Source organism: Bactrocera dorsalis, chromosome 3 (genome assembly GCF_023373825.1).
Source record: "Bactrocera dorsalis isolate Fly_Bdor chromosome 3, ASM2337382v1, whole genome shotgun sequence".
In the NCBI taxonomy this organism is placed as follows: Eukaryota; Metazoa; Arthropoda; class Insecta; order Diptera; family Tephritidae; genus Bactrocera; species Bactrocera dorsalis.
The window spans coordinates 68674334-68693894 of NC_064305.1; the positions used below are offsets into that span (position 1 = coordinate 68674334).

Sequence of the window (19561 nt, forward strand, 5' to 3'; positions counted from 1 at the left end):
GCTGGGTGGGTGATAATAAAACGCCGTGGGCGTAATTGTTAAGTGTTGCAAGAGAGCAAGGATTTAGTTGTTGTTGTTGTTTTTACGAACGAGTGGAGCGCACAAAGTAGCGTTTTGCAGGATATTCGATTTCGCTTTTAATAGCAGAGGAAATGCAGTTATACTGTCTAAATTTAGAGGCGAGTAAAAATTGACGACAAACAGCAACAACGAGCCCACAAAGACAACAACAAAGCAAAGCGAATAACAGTAAAAATCCTTAAACAACACCGACAAAACGGCTAATAGTAGCAAACGCCAACACAACGACCCAAACGCTCAGCTGTTTTTAGACGCCAGCACCGACTGTGCTTACAAGTGCTGCTGTGCGAATCTTTGTGGCTTGTTCGTGCACGCCGATTTGCCGATTTGCCGTTTTATTGCCAGCGTTTAATGCAGAAGAGCTGTAAGCGCAAATGCCTGGCGGCTCTAAAGGCGGCAGCTCGTGGGCATGCCTTGCCTGGGGAGCGTGAGCGGTGACAAACGAAAGTAACTGTTGCTGCCACCAAGCGTATCCACACAGCGCTAGCGGGCAAGAAAGTCCGCACAAAATTAAGGTAACAACAATAACAAATCAAGTCATGAGGCGCTACCGGCAGTTGGACGCGCTTACATACATTTTGTTGTTTATGTACTCCTGGCTGCAGTGTAATTATGTGGGCGCTGCGCGGCGCACGCGGTCAGCTGCATATTCAAACGCGCGCAGTAGACGCGTCGCTGCTGAGCGCTTGCGGTCATAACTGCGCCGCGCTTTATACAATATCTCTTTCGCCGCATACACTTGTATTGGAGCATCAACCCCTTAACTGCAAAGGTGTGCTGTACTCATTGCTGCTGCTGTACTTTGCAGAAATCTGTGAGCGCGTGTGTGTGTGTGCGCGCGCTTTTCATATGTGTGTAGGTTTTGCCCTGCGGTGTTTAGAAAACATATGATTTGCTGTGGTTTTACTCTTGCTTTCAAGCAATAACGACGCATGCGCTCCACTTACACACACACACGCGCGCGCCTCAGCATGCACAGTTACTTACAAATACCAGCGCGCCAGTGGCGACGCGGCGTAAAAACGCCTACGTTACTGCTTTCTCGTACTTCCCACTGTATAGCTGTGAACTGGGCGCGCTTTGCTTGTGTGTGTGCGCGCGCCTTAATATCAAGCAGATAATATGTAACAACAAATGCGCTGATAAGGCGCTCAGCAAAAGCGAGAAAAAACGATGGCAGTAAAATAACATAAGTGTATTATTACACGAGGCGACAAAAGTTGCTAATTCTCGGGCGATTCTCTTTTGCTGTCGCCCATTACCTTCACACGAGCAACTTGTGTTGCGCAACTCTGTTCGAGTTTTTTTCTCATTCTCTTTCACTTTACTTTAACCCATTGTCTACTCTTTACTTTAACCCATTGTCGTTTCTTTTTCCTTATGGGTATTTGGGCCACTCTATCACATATATTAATCAGTTCTGACAATTAAGAAATACATGTTATTTAAAATTCAAAATTAAAACAAAGATTATATGACAGACTTTCACATAAGTATGTACATATGTAACCCTTTTCGCTATCGTCTGAATCAATTTGTATGGCTTTCTCCATACATTTTAAAATATCTTTAATTAATTCGACATATTATGTTATGTATATCTGTATACATATTTGCAAATTACTTGCCAAAAGATGAAATTAAATTTTTTAAATATATTCCAAATATTAATTTAAAAAAAATAATACGCAAATGCAACTATGTACTACGAAAGAAAGAACACGAATGCCGAAAAACGTCGCAGCGAACTGCTACGAATGAGAACACAAAGCGAGTTGCTGAACACTGGAAACTCGGCGCGATTCTCCTCTCCTCGTCGCCCCCTCGCCTATAAACCAAGAGTTGCCGAGACAAAAGTTGCTGCGTGTAATAAGCCACTAAGATGACAAGCGGTGGCGGCGAAATTTGAACGCGTCGCTTGTGTTAGTCACACAACACATAGCGTTGTACGCTTTCAGCTGTGCTGACTCACACACACACACGCAAACGGCGCGCAACCATATGTGCTGCACGCATACAGGCATGCCGACTCGCCGATAGGCACTTCCGTCATACCGTCTGTTTGCCGCTTGCTAATCGCGCGTCCCACTCTCCCACACAGGCGCGCGCACTCATGAAATTCTAACTGTACATGCTGCACGCATACATGCATGCAAACACACACAGCTGTTTTACACAAATATACACACATGTACGCGTTGGAATCTGTTTCGTTTGCTCTCTGCGCGCGCTGCGCTCTGTCACAAGGTGCTGCTCCGCCACGCTCTGCTGTGCGCCGGCTGCGGCGCATTTAGCTCGGTTCGGCGCTCGCTCGCACATTCGCTCGGTAGCTCGTCTTTTTTGCTGGCTGTGCTCGCCTTTTTCTTTCCGGCCGCCACGGCTTCTTGACGGCTAAAGGCAAACTTTTGCGCTGTAGATGCAACATTCGAAAAACGTTACGCACGGTGACCGTTAGACGCAGTGACTCGCAGCGGATTGTCGTACAGCTCAGTTTAGCACAGTGTGGTGGGCACATATACAGGCTCCGCGTTTTTAGTGTTCGGTACAAAGCAACGCACTGCTCTAACCAACCAGCAATTGTTTTCTTTACGTCGAGCTGACGATGACGCGCGTTCGCGTTTCACTAATTCTATAGCGCGGTGCGTGTAAGAAATATTCTTTCGAGCAAATATATAAATAAATTGATTAAAAATATATCCGCTAAATTATATATAACTATATATATGTATATATAAATATATATTTGAACAAAAGGTGAGGCGCTAGCAAAACAATAACAATAACACACGGCGCTAAGGAAAAGCGAAGGTGTGCAGAAAAAATATTCAAAATAAAAATAATTTAATTAAAATATAAATAAATAAATCTATTTTTTATTAATTGTTTTTGTGTGTTAATCGCTAATATTTTCGCAAACCGCGTGCTGATGAAAACCGCAATATTGAACTGATTGTCAATTTAAGTAGCGTTAGGCGTTAAAAAGCGTCTCGAAACCCCAAAATAATCGTCGGCGGTGAAGTTTTTTTGCGCCGCGTTATAAGCGGACAAAAAATAATTTAAAAAATATTTTGTTTGGCCTCTTAAGTCTAAGTGAAAAGAAATAACATTTGGCGGCACGCGTAATTTTAATATTAGCATTTTATTTATAAATAATTTTGCTAGTGAAAGCAGCAAATTAAAAATAACAATAACAATGGTGTTGGTGCTGGTGCTGGCAATGATGAAACAATAAAAATAAACATTAAATATTTGTAAATAATGCCAATGTAATGGATTAAATGTTTTTGAGTTGGAAATTAAAAAAAAAACAAAAAAACAATTTTGCTTGGTGAATGGAAATTTGAAAAAAAAATTAATAAAACTATAAATTGAGTTTTCTGCTAATAAAAATAATGAAATAAATGATAATGATCAAAATAAAGTAGTACCTCCATCAAATAAAAAAAATTATTTTGTAAAAAATATTTTATTGTGCCAAAATAAATAATAAAAAATAAATTAAAAATAATTAATTAATAAGAAATTTAATATTTTTTTAATTTTAAATTTAAATTTAGAATTCCTTGAATTTAAAATTAAAAAATTTAAAATAATCAAATAAATTAATATTAATAAATTTTAAATAATTAAATAAATCAATAGTAATTAAAAATATTGATTAAATTAAAATAATTAAATTAATTAATTTATAATAATTAATAATTAATTTTTAATAAATAATTTAAAAACTTAAAAAATAAATTACAATTATTTCGTTATATTTTTTTTTATAAAAAGATAATTGAAAATTTATTTAAATTAAAAATATATAGAAATGAATGCAGCGTTAATTACAAAAAACATATATTATTATAAATAAAGTAAAAAAAAATTATGTAAAATGCAATTGCATTAAAAATTAAAAAAAAATTAATAAAGGAACAATTTATTTACAAAATTATTACAACAGAAATTAATAAATATATATATGTGATTTTAAAAAATTCGTAAAACAGAAAATCAGGTAATATGAAAAAAAAAAATATTTTAATTAAAACAAAATAAAAAAAAAAATTAATTAAAAAAATAAAAAAACAAATTAAAAAATAAAATTTAATTAAAAAAATAAAAAGAAATAAAAAAAATATAAAAAAAAATAAAAAAATTAATTGAAAATAAAAAAAAAAAATTAAAAAGAATGTATTTAAAATGTTAAAAAAAAGTTAACATAAAAAAATGGAATTCAAAAAGTGGTCATTTTAAAACTGTAACCATTTATATTCAAAACTAAATTTGAAATTAAAAATGCCGCTGATAAAATAAAAATTATAAAATAACAAACAATTTATATAAATTTGAGTAAAATTTCTACTTCAAAATTTTTGGCTAAAATTCGACTTCATTTTGTATACGAGACATAAAAATTATTTTCAAAATGTGGTACTCGTATTAAATTTGAGTAACTCGAAAGTCAGTTTTTTTGGGGAAAAATCAGATATATGTATAAAAAAAATTACTGAAAAATTAAAATTAAAAAATTAAAACTTTAAAAATTTTATTAAATATATAATCAGCTAATAAAATAAAAATAAAATCTTAAATAAAACATTAATATTCCAAAAACTATAATTTTACAATTTTTTAATAAGAAAATCGTATTGATTGAAGAAAACAGTTAATAAAATTTCAAATTTAAAAAAAGCTAAAAATTGTATTAACTAAAATTCAGATTGTTTGAAAAAATGTAATGAAAGAAAAAAATTATAAAAAATTGTGATTTTAAAAATGTTATTAATTAGAAAATCATTTTTTTGGAAAAAAATAAAAAAACTTTAATAAAAAACTAAAGTTTAAAAAATTATGATTTTAAATTTTTTTTACATAAATTTAAAACCAGCATAAAATTTATAATTTTTTATCATATTAATAATAAAATTTTAGTCAGACTTTTTTTAATTGAAACAATAAAGACGGCAAACAAGCAAAAAATTTATAATACATGACAGTAAATAAATAAATGACAGTACATGCATACATGACAGTAAATTTAAAAATTATAAAAATATAACAACATAATCACATATGCTCGTTAAATAAAAACAAAAAGCGAAAATATAAAAAATCTAGTTAAAAAAATATTTCGTAAATACACATAATGCAAACAATTAAAAAAAATAATAATAAATTATGTGAAAAATAATTTGTTTAATAAAAATTTAAAAAAATGTTAAATATAAAAATATATTTTATGACGAAATAATAAAAAAAAATATTAAAAAAAATTTATTTAAATTTTAAATTAAAAAAAAATATTTATTTTTGCTATTAAAATTTAAAATATAATATTCTAATATGTATTAAAATATTTTTAAAACACTTTTATTTTTTTAATGAAAAAAAATGTTTTCACTTTTTAATTCTGTGCACAAACTCGAATTTAATTTTAATAAAAGTTTTCAAAACAGGTTTTAATCAACTCTAAAATATACTGCAGATTTTAAACATTTTTGATAAACATTTACCAAAAACTAAAATATAAAAACAAAACTTTTTTTGAAATCTCTACGAATGCGTGTGGTGATAATTGTAAGCTGAATTTTGTAGACTTTGTGCAACGCAAAAAATAAGCATTTCTCAATTTTTTGAAGTGAAATCAAACTTTTGAAAAACTTACAACTAAAAGCAGTGAGGGAAAAATAATTAAATAAACAACAACAACGGAAAATTCAGCAAACTAAGTAGCAGCAGAATTATAGTGCTTGAGTGGAGAGAAACTTACGAAAATTTTGCAATTTGCTGTGAGTAAACTATGTTTAGTTCAATTAATTTTAAAGAATTAAAAAAAAAATTAAAAATATAGGCATATACATATGTATATTATTAGAAGAATAGTAAATTAAGTACTATGCCGAAAATAAACTGCAGACTGGCGGATGAATATTTTCTAGCCAAATTTTTCTATTTCAATTGTTGACACTGACTGGTCGTCAGCACCATCTTTTGAGTCCATTTTTACATACATATGTTTTATCGTCCATTATAATGCACTCAACGGAATCTTTTAGTAAACGATGTAGCCTTGCCTTCCCTATATTTCCTTGTCGTTAACTTTTTGGAAATCGTTTGTTTTTTATAAGTTTTTAAATTATTTCTTCGCTTCACTCTTTGAATCGTAGTAGCACTGGTTTTAGCTTTTTTCGCCAAATCGCACACAGACATTGATTTGTTTTGATTTATTAAGGCCAACACCCTTGCTATAAGATTTATTTTCATTATATTTTTTACTCAAATCATTTTACCATAATTTTAGCTTTCACGTTTTTCTTTTTTTTTGAATTTTTAAAATTTTTTACTACATTTACTTTAATATATTTTCCTATAATTTCTAAAACTTTTTTACTATAATTTTTAACTGCAATTTTAAATTTTTTTATTTTTAAATTATATATTATTTAATTCTCTACTATAATTCATAAGTTTTGCCATAACATTTTAGCTGAAATTATAATGCTATAATTTTTGCTATAATTTTGAATTTCTAAAGTTAGTTTTTGTTTTCACTTTTTACTAAAATTATTTTACTATAACTTTTGCTATAATTTTTGTTATAACTTTTTGCTATATTTTGTTGCTATAATTTTTTGTTTTAATTTTAATTGTAAGTTTTACCGTGTTTTAGTTTTAAAATTATTTTTCAAAGGTTTTCGGTTTACCATAATATTTGTTGGACCCTTTTTACGATAACTTTTTTCCTAAAATTTTTATTTGTTTTAATATTTTTAAGTTTAAATAGTTTTAAATAGGTATATCGGTATTTCAGTTTTTATTATTATTTTTTGTATTTTTTTTGCCTTTGTTATATTTTTTTTTTACTAAATTATTTCCTATAATTTTTTAATATTTTTTCTTCTTCAATATTTAGCACCAACAACAATACGAACACGGTTTTTCATTTCCTTGTTTATATTTTTGCAATCTGAATATGCATTTCAATCTTTAAATTGTAGCGTTCTTCTTTTCCTTCAACTTTATGCATCGCAGCGCGTCTTCGTCACTCGCATTGCTCTCATTTCACACCCAAGTCTCCAGCTGATAAGCCGAGACCTCTTGCATGCGACGCTTGTGAGTTCACAAGCTTCTTGTGTCACTTCTTTATGACTCCAATCAGTGCAGCGTATTTGTCCAATTAAAAAACGCTTAAGTTGAGTTTGCTGAAAAATTGAAGCTGTGTCAAAAGTTCCATATCACTGCGCTCTTTTTCCAAAGTTTCTGCCTTTTTTTATAAAAACATGCTACTGTTACAAACCTACATTATTTTGGTACAAAATATACACCTGTGGCACTCTCTTCGTAATTTCTGAAAATTATGCTAATTTACTCTTTCTCATGTTATGCTTTATTGATAGACAGCATTTATCGCTATCTCCACCCACACTCTACGCTTCTTTACACTTTAGTGCTAATCTGTTTGCCATTGTATTATCTGTTTTGTTGGCTTTATCAATTACGGTTACTCAATTCAAGTTTTAAGTGATTTTCAAACTGAAATAGTTTTGAAAGTTTTGTGTGAGATTTTATCGTTTGTTAAATTATTTGGAGGTGAGTGATATTGATTATTCAACTGATTTCCAGCTGTAGAGAGTTGAGTTGTATAGGGCTTAGTTTATGTTCTGTTTGCTTGTAAGTTTGTTCTGAATTATGTTTCAGTCAATCTTCAGCTTCTTAATTAATTTTAAATTTAAATTAATTTTTCAAATTTTTATAATTTCTTTATATAATTTTTTATTATAATTATTTAAACATAATATTTGCAATTACTTTTATGCAGAAATTATAATTTTAGAGTTTTTACCATAATTTTTTCAAAATTTTTTTAATTCTTTACTGTATTTTTTACCTTTTTTATGATTTTTTAAAATTATTTTATTTTACAACTTTCTACTATAATTATTTTATCATAATTTTAGCAAACACTTTTGTGCTGAAATTATAATGCTATAACTTCGAATTTACTGGGATAGTCTTTGTTAGCAATTTTTACTAAAATTATTTTGCTGTAATATATGCTATAATTTTTTGCTATAACTTTTGCTATAATTTTTGTCATAATTATTTTCTGCTAGTTTTACTAATTATTTTGAGTTTTTTAAATTATTTTTCCAAAATTTTTGCTGTAATAATCTTACCATAATTTTTGCCACAACTTTTTTAAAAGGACCTATTGATGATTTTTATAATAAAATCAATCGATCAATTAATGCTTATGAGTTTACGTCTATGAAATTATACTGATTGGCTGTCTAGGTCGATTAAATACCTTTATACATACATATATTTAAGTAATTAAATACACTTTAGATGAAAAAACTTTATGGGAGTTCGAATGAAGGAAATTTTAGGGGCAAACTTGGAGTTCCAGAATTGATTTAATGTTCAAATAAATCGTTGAAGCAATACTTCAGAGTACTTATTTATACAAAACATATTTTCTGCAGTGAAATATAGCTCAATTGATTATTTTTGATCACTTCTGTTCAAGAAGATTTTCAAAATTTCTCTTGACAGAGGCAAATCGATATATTATTACGGTTTATTATGCGATTATATTCATTTAACTCAAATTTCGTACCAAAATTTCAAGAACTTCACTTAAAGGCACGATAGCAGGTCTGTAGGGTGAGTTGAAATATGTTGAAGAATCATTAGTTCTTAGATCTTGTTATCGAAAATTAATTGAATGAGGTTTTACTCATTAAGTGCGAGTCACTAAGCTCTTGATTATGGGGAAATCCAGAAAATGTATAAAGAAAACCAGTAAACATAATGCAATTTGAGTAGCTTACGGTGAGCCAAGTGACTCACATCCATGTCCCAGTTCTTAATATTTGACTTTTACAAAGATATTGACAGCAACATTGTAAGCTTTCATATTTCCCATATTTATGAATAATAACAAATTGTTTATTTATAAATAATAAAATTTAAATTTAAATTGCAAAAAATATTACTAAAAATAATTGTAAGAAATACCGAAATAAATTCACTTTTTTTATGACATCAGTTAGCTGACTGATAACTATGGGCAAAGCCAAGGTTATGCACACTGAGATTGTATCGAACATAGTCACACACACTCAGGCAAGCGAAGAGACGTAGCCGCTCGTAAGAACAAATAATTACAAAACTAAAACACCCACACATGCATGAAATAATACATATGTATGTTGGCATGTGTGTGGGTATATACTTCATATGTATGTATATGTATGTGCTGACTAGCCTGCTTGTGTTGTTGTTGTAGCTCGTCACTATCTTATCAACAAAAAACCAAAAAAAATAACAACAACAAAAGCAATGCCAGCTAAATTGTTGAAAATGAAAGTAAAAGCAAATATAACAACAACCATAAAGGCAAGCCAAATGTGCGAAAATATGTAAAATGCTATTGAGAGAAGCAAAGAACAGCAACAACAAGTAATTACTATAATGACCCGCTATAAAAGTTGGAATACATACACACACATATTTATAGATAATAACGGGTGATTTTTTTGAGGTTAGGATTTTCATGCATTAGTATTTGACAGATCACGTGGGATTTCAGACATGGTGTCAAAGAGAAAGATGCTCAGTATGCTTTGACATTTCATCATGAATAGACTTACTAACGAGCAACGCTTGCAAATCATTGAATTTTATTACCAAAATCAGTGTTCGGTTCGAAAATTTTTTATCGACAAATTTTGTTCAGCGATGAGGCTCATTTCTGGTTGAATGGCTACGTAAATAAGCAAAATTGCCGCATTTGGGGTGAAGAGCAACCAGAAGCCGTTCAAGAACTGCCCATGCATCCCGAAAAATGCACTGTTTGGTGTGGTTTGTACGCTGGTGGAATCATTGGACCGTATTTTTTCAAAGATGCTGTTGGACGCAACGTTACGGTGAATGGCGATCGCTATCGTTCGATGCTAACAAACTTTTTGTTGCCAAAAATGGAAGAACTGAACTTGGTTGACATGTGGTTTCAACAAGATGGCGCTACATGCCACACAGCTCGCGATTCTATGGCCATTTTGAGGGAAAACTTCGGACAACAATTCATCTCAAGAAATGGACCCGTAAGTTGGCCACCAAGATCATGCGATTTAACGCCTTTAGACTATTTTTTGTGGGGCTACGTCAAGTCTAAAGTCTACAGAAATAAGCCAGCAACTATTCCAGCTTTGGAAGACAACATTTCCGAAGAAATTCGGGCTATTCCGGCCGAAATGCTCGAAAAAGTTGCCCAAAATTGGACTTTCCGAATGGACCACCTAAGACGCAGCCGCGGTCAACATTTAAATGAAATTATCTTCAAAAAGTAAATGTCATGAACCAATCTAACGTTTCAAATAAAGAACCGATGAGATTTTACAAATTTTATGCGTTTTTTTTTTAAAAAAAGTTATCAAGCTCTTAAAAAATCACCCTTTACAACAGTTAGTACAAGAGCAAGAAACGAAAATACAATATACAATTAATCTAAAATAAAGCCGCAACTACAACAACAACTGCAAGAAAATATCAAAATTAACAATTAATAAAGATTTTGGAATAACAGCGCAGTGACAATAGCAATAACAACACTTAAAAACAACAACAACAAACAAATACCGAAAAAGTAGGAAACAACAACAAATATACAAAACAACTAAAATACAATAAAAACAACAACAACAACACGTACAAAAAATAACAACACGTTGAAAAAGAACAACAACACCTACAAAAACAACAACACATGCAAACAACACTCGTACAAAAACAACAACAACATATGCAAAACAACCACAACAACAACAGCAATACAACAACATTTATGTATATGAAAACAAAAACAATAATAATGCAACAACACAAACAATAAAAACAAAAACAACAACAACAACTCGCACAACAACAATTGCAGTTATCAAAGTCATAATAATGTGAAAAGAAAAAACCAACAACAACAACTACAAGCTCAACAGATAATTCTTCCACTGCCACACACACACACACACACACACGCAAAGTTTAAGGCGCGGATTTTGATAAGCCCTGTTGATCTCACTCCTCAAGCAGACACCCAGCATAAGAGGTGCCATGTGCAGTTGTTTGTTTGTGTGTACATACATATGTATGTATGTCTTATGACTCGACTTAACAGCTTAAGCCGATAAGTGGCTGCTAAGAAAGCTAAACATCACACATACTCGTGCATGCATGCACGCTGACAACTGGAGAAAAGCGCCTTTGCAAAACGCTTAATCGCCTTGCTAAAGTTCACTTTGCAGATTTGTTAGCCACATTAGTTGTATGCTTACATTTTTTGCATATATACATATTTACATACATACCTACTAATAATATGTAGACACGTATGTATGAATGTATGCATGTGGTAAATAATACTCAGCAGTGATAACGGCTATTATCAGCAACGCAAATCAGGTGCTGCCGCCGTCTGCGTCTCATGCGACCACAACGTGTGCCACTGTGAATTTTTTGGCTATGCGCCGAGAGATAGATTCGCACGTTCACAAACACACACACATGCACATGCTAACGTGACTTCGGCTGATAATAGTTTGTGTGTGGAATTTGGCTTGTTAGTGTATTGTTTCTTGATTTGTGGCTATTGTAAGCGCATATGTCTGTGTAGGTGTGACACGCAGAACCGCTTGTCGCCGGACAGTGGTAGCGTAGTTTCTTAATTATTGCATTTTTTTTTTTTAATTTTTTATTTTTACTAAAATTTCGATTAATCAAATAAAAAATTATTTTGCAAATTTAATTACAAATTAATTTTATATTATTTTTAGTTTTATAAAAAAATTATTTTTACAAAAGTATAATTAAATTTTTTAATTTGTATCAATTTTATAAGGTTTTTTAGTTATATAAAAATTTTTTTATAAAGTTTTTTGTTTTATAAAAATTCATTTTTTTTCAACTAAAAAAGCTTTGTTGTGGGTTTTTGGTTTCGGCTCGATGTTTTCCCTCCATTTCGCTGATTTTTCGACTTGCTTGCTTGTCAAACTCATAAACCCTTGTCTCATTGGCAGTTATAACGCTCTCCACGAATGTGCGATCGGAATTCGCACGAGCAAGCATGTCCAAAGAGACCTGTATTCTTTTTGAAAATAAAATCATCTTTACCGAAACGAGTCGAGTAAGAACGCGTTTCATACTCAATATATCCATCAAAATCATTCGAACGAACTCGACGGAGATGTCGATCTCTTGCCATCTTTCTAGAGTATATTATAAAATGTTCAATTACACCTGAACTAAGTCCTTCCTTACTTGTTGTGGTTGACTTTAGTTTGAATTACCTTTCCTTTTTTATCAATGTTTGAGTTCTCCTGCACCCATTTAATCGCAAAAAACCATTAGTCTTTATGGGATCTTAAGATTTTCCACAATGTAATCTGGAGTGTTAATTTAATGTCTTTCACTTTCCCCTTTTATTATTATTGAATACTCCAGACAGATTGTATCGGCCTACACCTGCACTTATTTGCACCTGCTATTATAGATTTACACATACACATATGTCATATATGGCATATACCTATTACACCTATGTAGATAAATACCAAACCAAATAAGTATAACACATTATATTTTTATTCGGGTTATCTTGCATTGATCAACACTACCTCAACCCGTATATATAAGCATAACATACATATGTATATTTATTCTTCTAATGAGCACCTACCTCTCTAACCAAGATCCAGTCGCGCAAAATTACCCACTGAATCACACCGATATTCATTTGTAGCTGCTGAGTATTTTTCATGCACTCAAAAAACACTCATTCTAAACTTGACTGATTATCAGTGAGAACTTTGCGCGCTGCTCTGTCATAGACTTACGAGTATGTGTACATATCAGTGACTAAACTGGCATTTGTCGATAAGAATTTAATACTTTTTAATAATAAAATAAGTCCTAATAGTAAGATTTAGTGGAATTTGCAGAAATTGCGCTCTCCGATTCTCTTCAAAGTCTAAACGTATACATAGCGCTGCTACTCATTGATTTATGGCGTATGTCTTCGCGGGTGTTGCGTCAAATGAAATGCGTGCTTAACGAATTTCGATTAGGTGAGGTCAGATTTAGTTGATTGCGTTGCTTCGACACTAATTTTTTGTTGTGATTTAAGTCGTTTTAAAGAGTTCTATTTTTTTTTTCAATATTAGTTAGTAATATGCTTGAAAATTTATAGACCCATTTGCTGCAATATTTCAACAGAATTTAATCGCCCAGTTGAGCTTACTATGCAAAGATATTAAAAAAAAGCGTATATTTATAATATGTAGTTCTGTATCTCTGTTGGAACTTGTTTCTCCCCTCAATATATTGGTCATTCAACGCTTTTATGAATTTATGAAATGATTTTTTAAAATTGATTGTTTAATTTTGGAGACGAAAAGTGTTGCTGCTTACATCCTAGAATTGAATGTTTACTACTTTCATTGTTGCCTACATTTTGGCGCATTTGTCTGAAAGTATGTAAGTCCCTGTAAATTTATTTTAAAATTTAGAAAATGCTTTTCAATAGACATTTAAGGAAATACTGCATGGCGTCTCTAAATTTGCTAGTGCCACTTACAATTTAGAACTGTTTATTTTTTAAATTATTATAAACTGTTTTGCCATAATTTTTAAGATCATTAAATTTTGCGAGTATGTATTGATCTTGCTAATTCTTCAGAGTAACAATAGTTCATCAAAAATAATATTTTAACATGATATAGATAGATAAATAAATGATGATTGCACCCCGACCTAAGGTCTATTGTACTCTTATTATATAGATAGATCTCTGTAAGAATAAATTATTGAAAAAACTTTCCTTAGAAAAAAACATGGAAAATCCAAAAATTTTAAACATAACACAACTATTGCCTACCTTTCAGCGCTTAGAATTAATATTAGAAAATTTTTATTATACGAAAACGTAAAACAAAAACATTGATTACAGTTGGCTACCTTTCGGCGATTAGTATTAATATCACAAAAATTCCAGTATTGTAAAAAGTGAAACAAAAGCGCATAGTATTAAAATTAGAAAATTTCCAGTATAGCGAAATTTTAAATAAAAATATTTCCTACCTTTCGGCGTTTAGGCTATATTGGAAAATTTCCGGTATACTGAAATGTTAAACAAAAACTTTGCCTACCTTTCGGCGATCATTATTAATGTTATATAATTTCTAATACACCAAAATGTTCAAAAAAATGTTGCCTACATTTTGGCGCTTAATACTAATATTAGATTGGATTAGAATGACTGGAAATTATTATGGGAAATATTCAAAGGAATTGTGCACTTAAATAACTAGTTTTGAATAAGTTTTATTTTATTTTCGTTTTGTTCAAATAACTTTACCCTTATTTCTGGTCTATTGGAGTACAATTTTTTAAAAAATATTTAGCAAATATAAAAATGTATAATAAAAGGAAGTTTGGCGTTTATTTGGGAAAGAAAGAAATAGTAAGGTTAAAAATATCTAGGAAAAAATATATTAAATGGAAATAAATCTCAAAAAAAAATAAAATTTTAGAAACCAATGTATTAGAAATATAAAAAATGAAAACAAAGAGTTCAAAAATTCATAAAAGAATTTAATGTTTTTTAATTTTAATTATTTAATTCTTTTTAATGATAATTTTAAAAATAAATCTTTTTGAATTTTAATTTTAAAAAATTATTTATTTTTTATGAATTTTAATTTTAAAAAATTATTAATTTTTTTAAATTTTAATTTTAAAAATAATTTTTTTTTAATTTTAAAAATAATTTTTTTTTTAATTTAAATTTTTTTTTAATTTTAAATATATATTTTTTTTTTAATTTTAAAAAATTTATTATTTTTTAATTTTTAAAATTTTTTTTAAATTTTTTAATTTAAAAATTTTTTTTATTTTAATTTTCAAAATTTTAAAAATGTAATTTTTGGGTATGGAAAAAGTTGCGAAAATATTTGAAATCGAAAAAAACTCTTCGACACTTGTGGGTATTACAAAAAAAAAAAAATAAAATATCTAAATATGAGTAACACGGCTTATAAGATTTTAAGATACAGCACATGTTCATGATACACAATTTACAAAATCTGCTCAACACCTGCTCGCCCTTAATCGATTTCAACTTCCGTGCGGTGCTTTTCAACTCAGACACCTGTAAGACCTCCGTTGACCTCACCATGTGAGGCACATTAACAGCAAACAAAAACAAAAAAACACAAAACACTCTAATTAAATGAAATCCAAATGAGTTAAATTAACGGGAAATTGATTAGTGTGACATTTCGAGCAAATTTGTCACCAAAACCACACAGCGCTTATAGGCAGGTTTTCTGGTGCAGCACTTAATCACGCGCCAACAGCCGCTTAGCGTTTCGCCGGGGAGTGGGGCAGACGCACAGCTGAGCCGCTAAGCCGCAAACGCAGTGCCACAGTTCGTTTATCTTTGAACTTTACGCAGAAATCAAGTCGTCGTCAGGCAAGTATCGTGTGGTCGGTGCGGACGAGCGAGTGCGTAAAAAAGGTTCGAAAACAATTCAAACAAAAAGTTGAAGAACCACACATGACAAACTCGAGCAATCAGGAAAGTAACAGCATAAATGTTTAATCTTACAAAGGAAATTATAATGAAATAGAGTCGAGATAATAATATGAAATAGCCAAGCAACAACAACCGTACACAGTTTTGTATATTTCAATAACTTCTTATGACTTTTTTGTTTTAAAAGAATTTCTCCTTCGCATAGTTAAAGTTCTAATTATATTATCGCTAAGTTGCAAGCTAGCGAACTCCAACTGTAAACAGTGAAAGAAGAAATAGACTGAGAAAGTGCTCATTAGTTGAAGAAGTTCTGAAGACCAAAATACCAAAAAACTCCAGTATGAAGTTACCTTCTGAGGTAGTAACAATACTATGTCGACAGCAGCGGCACTTAATGGACATAATTTAGTGATGCAATGTGCTTGAAATGATTACAAGAATGAAGTAAGTCTGTCAAGAGACACTGTGGCTGCGAAAACGTCTATCAGACTCTGAGAAAGAACACGTATCTGAACACTTGGATATTCTCACACACTATGAATTTATACGAGATCACTTAGATAATGCAATCGCCAAACCGAATTCTGGCGACTCCTTCTCTGTGTGTATACCGAGGAAGTTGTGGGTGGAAGAAGGTTGGAGGAAATGGATCAAAGCTTGGGGATAAGGTTGGCGGAGGGGTTTACTCTCAGAAACTCTATATCAAAGAATTCCGGACTATTGCAGTCTGTTCCAAGCCGAGGTTGCAGCCATTAAAGTAGCAGTAGAACTAGTGCTCCGGAGTGCAGCCTCCTTCATAGAACTGACCATTCATTCACATAACAGAGCGATGATATTAGCTTTGAACTTATTTACGGACTGGTATGGATGCCGGGACATAGAATCGCAGGAAATTGCACAGCTAGTGGGTTAGTAAGGAAAGGCACCCTAGAACCGCTATCGGTCGAATGGGACCGGGTTGGTGATCCCGTGTCCTCTTGTGTTCAACTATTAAATAGCTGGGCTTCGCGAGAGTAGCCCAACAGAGATCAACATATAACAATCCATGTGCGATCTTAGATCAGCCGTCTCACTTAACCTAACCTGGGTGTAAGCCCAAAAGTTTCATTAGTATTAGGTTTGTTTAGTATGGTAGGCTAATGAGGCATGCATAGAGCAGTTTTTATGCTTTGCGATGCCAGACGGAGTTCTGTTACAAAGTCCATAAGGAGTAGTCATCCTTTAAGATGCCTGCGCTTGGCACGAATTTTAATTTACTCTCAAGCCTTACTATCGATACCTCTTGCAGTGTCTCATACTGTGCTGTCAGTGCGGGACAAGTGCTCAAGGCATGCTCCATTGTTTCATTGGTGCCTTTTCTTGACTTCGTACGTATTGCTTAGTATTTAAATTTCTCGTAGAGTTTCTTTTTTTTTTTTAATTTATAACCATTTGCTGCAAATGTAACTTTGCTTCCATGTTTCTCATAGTAATATCAAAACTGAGTTATTTTTTTTTTCAAATCATCTATTTGTAGACTTATTTCTCTAAAATAACCTAATTTTCGATGTCAAGTCACCAGTAGTTGTTTTTTTCGGGGTAAAACTAACGTATAATCCATTTCTAATAAAAAACAGCCACAGCCTGCTTGCTCATTAGTCCATGCAGGCGGCTTATAAATCAATTACTTCTCGTCATTTATGACACATTACACGCACTGCATCTCAAGTCACTTGAGGGGCTGCGAAAAAGTGCTTTCTTTTTGCATATAATGGTACAATCTCTCTTTTCGTTCACCCTACTATCTCTTTCTTGTTTTCTTCTTCACTTATTCTTGCAGAATTATGCTGCCAATTCAAGATATCACTTGTCAATCTGTCGAAAGTTTTTCTTTGTTCGAGCAAGTCGTCTCACCCTGCCGCCCACTTCGGTGTTGTCAGCATTTCACCTTTTTGTTTGTTGTAAGTCAGATTATTTTAATGGTATCACAACTTTCCGCTCAACATCCGGAAGTTTTGCATGACAAGACGGAAGCATAAGTTTTACTCGGTACTTTTATGAGTTGAGTTTACTTTCTTGCTCGCAGTTATCAGCTGTCTTCTACCGCTTAAGTTATGTTTATTGCTTTCTTATTTAAAACGTACTTTCTTTATTTGTTTGTTGTTGCTATCGTGTTGCGTAAGTGCAAAAGTTTTGTACTTATGGCATTCGGTGTATTGAGACATGAAATTATGGGAATACGAATTAGTGGCCATCATTAGTTATTACTAATATTTTTTTGATGAAATTTTTTGCTCTTTTTACTATTTTTATATTTATATCCTGAGCTGCTTATATTTGTTACATTTAGCACGAAGTTTGTAACGCAAAGAAAGAATCATCGTAGGCCCTATAAAATATAGACCAGTCTTATAACAAAGACACTCGTTGCTACTGATAGCGAGGTCTGTGAATGAGTGCAAGGCTAGTACTGCCACTCTGCTATCTGAGTGGATGGTCACTTAAGGGAGGCTGCACTCCCGAGCAGTAAATATACTACTACCTAATGGCTGCAACCTCGGCTTGGGAGACACTGCAATAGTCAGGAAGTCTGAAGCTGGAGTTGATATATAGCTCCTGACAGTAACCCCTCCACCAACCATCCCTCCAAGCTTTAAGCCATCCGTAAAGAAGTTTACTGCCCCTCTCCTCCAAAGGCTTCTTCCCACCCACAGCTCCCTCGCTAGAATATGGAAAGAGAATCAGTCGCCAAAACTTGGTTTGACGACTCCATGATCCACGTGATCCAGTATGAAGTCAAAGTGTGTGAAGATATCCGAGTGTTCAGACACGTGCTCTTTTAAGAATCCAAATTCTCTGATTCTGATAGCAGCTTTCGCTGTCATACACCTTCCGACGATGTCTATGGGCACTACATATGTGCAAGATAACATTAAGCCATGGTTGGAGTGGACATTAGTGCACCACACATGCTGATGAGCGTTGCCCGTTGAGAGCACCCAAGTTTCTTTGCAAGTGTGGTCATTTCTGGAGCTCTCCACCACATAAAGACTCCATAGAACGTAATGGGCTGGACAATGGTGTCGTAGAGCCAGAAAAGCACTTTCGTTGAGAGACCCCATCTTTTGCCAATGGCTGCTCCTCCTATCGGCTTCCATGAAAGCTTCCTATCCAGAATGAGCTGTAGATATTTCACTGTATCCTATCTGTTTAATAACAAAAATTTAAAAGAATAAAAAATAAAAAAAATACTTTTTATTTTTTTTTAATACATTTTTTTTTTTTAATTAATTACATTTTTTTTATTTTTTTTTTAATATATTTTTTTTTTAACATTTAATTAAATTTCATATTTTCATTAAATTAATTAAATTTCTCCTAAAAATTTTTTCACTAAAAATCTTATTTTCTCTATATATTTTTTTTATTGTTTTTCTTGTTGCAATTTCATATCAGTAAACAGTAATAAAACTTAAAAATAAAACCATTGCTTTCCATTTCAAAGTCATAATATTGAAATCCACGCCCTGCTTACCATATATATGTACATATGTCTCTTAACAGTTTGTATGTATGTAAAGATGTTTGTATGCGTAAGTGTCTGAGTGTGTGACAAATATTCTCGTTGGGCTGTGGCGCGCTGCCATAATCATCAGGTGCATTTGCATTGACAGCAATAAATGGCTTATTTATGATTTTAAAAGCAATTCGCCGCGCACACGCAATGCCAGAAGACAGCCAAGAAGAAGAGGCAGAAGAAAATGACAAAGAAGCACCAACAAATCGTAACAAACAACTTTGAAACATTGACTTTGACACTGACCAAACGGGTTGCGTACTGTTTTCGGTCCTAACGAAAGGGAAGTGCAGCTGCGTTTGACACTTTTTGCTTATGAAGAATTTGGGAGCAGCACAGTAACA

The 19561-nt window shown here is 32.0% G+C and overlaps 1 protein-coding gene across 22 annotated transcripts in view; it reads left to right on the plus strand.

Moving 5' to 3' along the window:
• The window catches only part of LOC105228884 (myocyte-specific enhancer factor 2), a 231304-nt gene that overhangs the window by 166707 nt on the left and 45036 nt on the right, over positions 1-19561 (plus strand). Inside the window, exons 1-2 of one of the 22 annotated variants that reach the window (XM_049453168.1) lie at positions 1966-2889; positions 5526-5858. The exons of 17 other annotated variants lie outside the window; for them this stretch is intronic. The gene's annotated coding sequence lies outside the window, so the exon portion shown is untranslated. Of the gene's footprint in view, positions 1-1965; positions 2890-5525; positions 5859-19561 lie in introns of those variants that run through there. 4 more of the 22 variants (XM_049453175.1, XM_049453177.1, XM_049453178.1 and 1 more) reach the window with 4 other exon arrangements.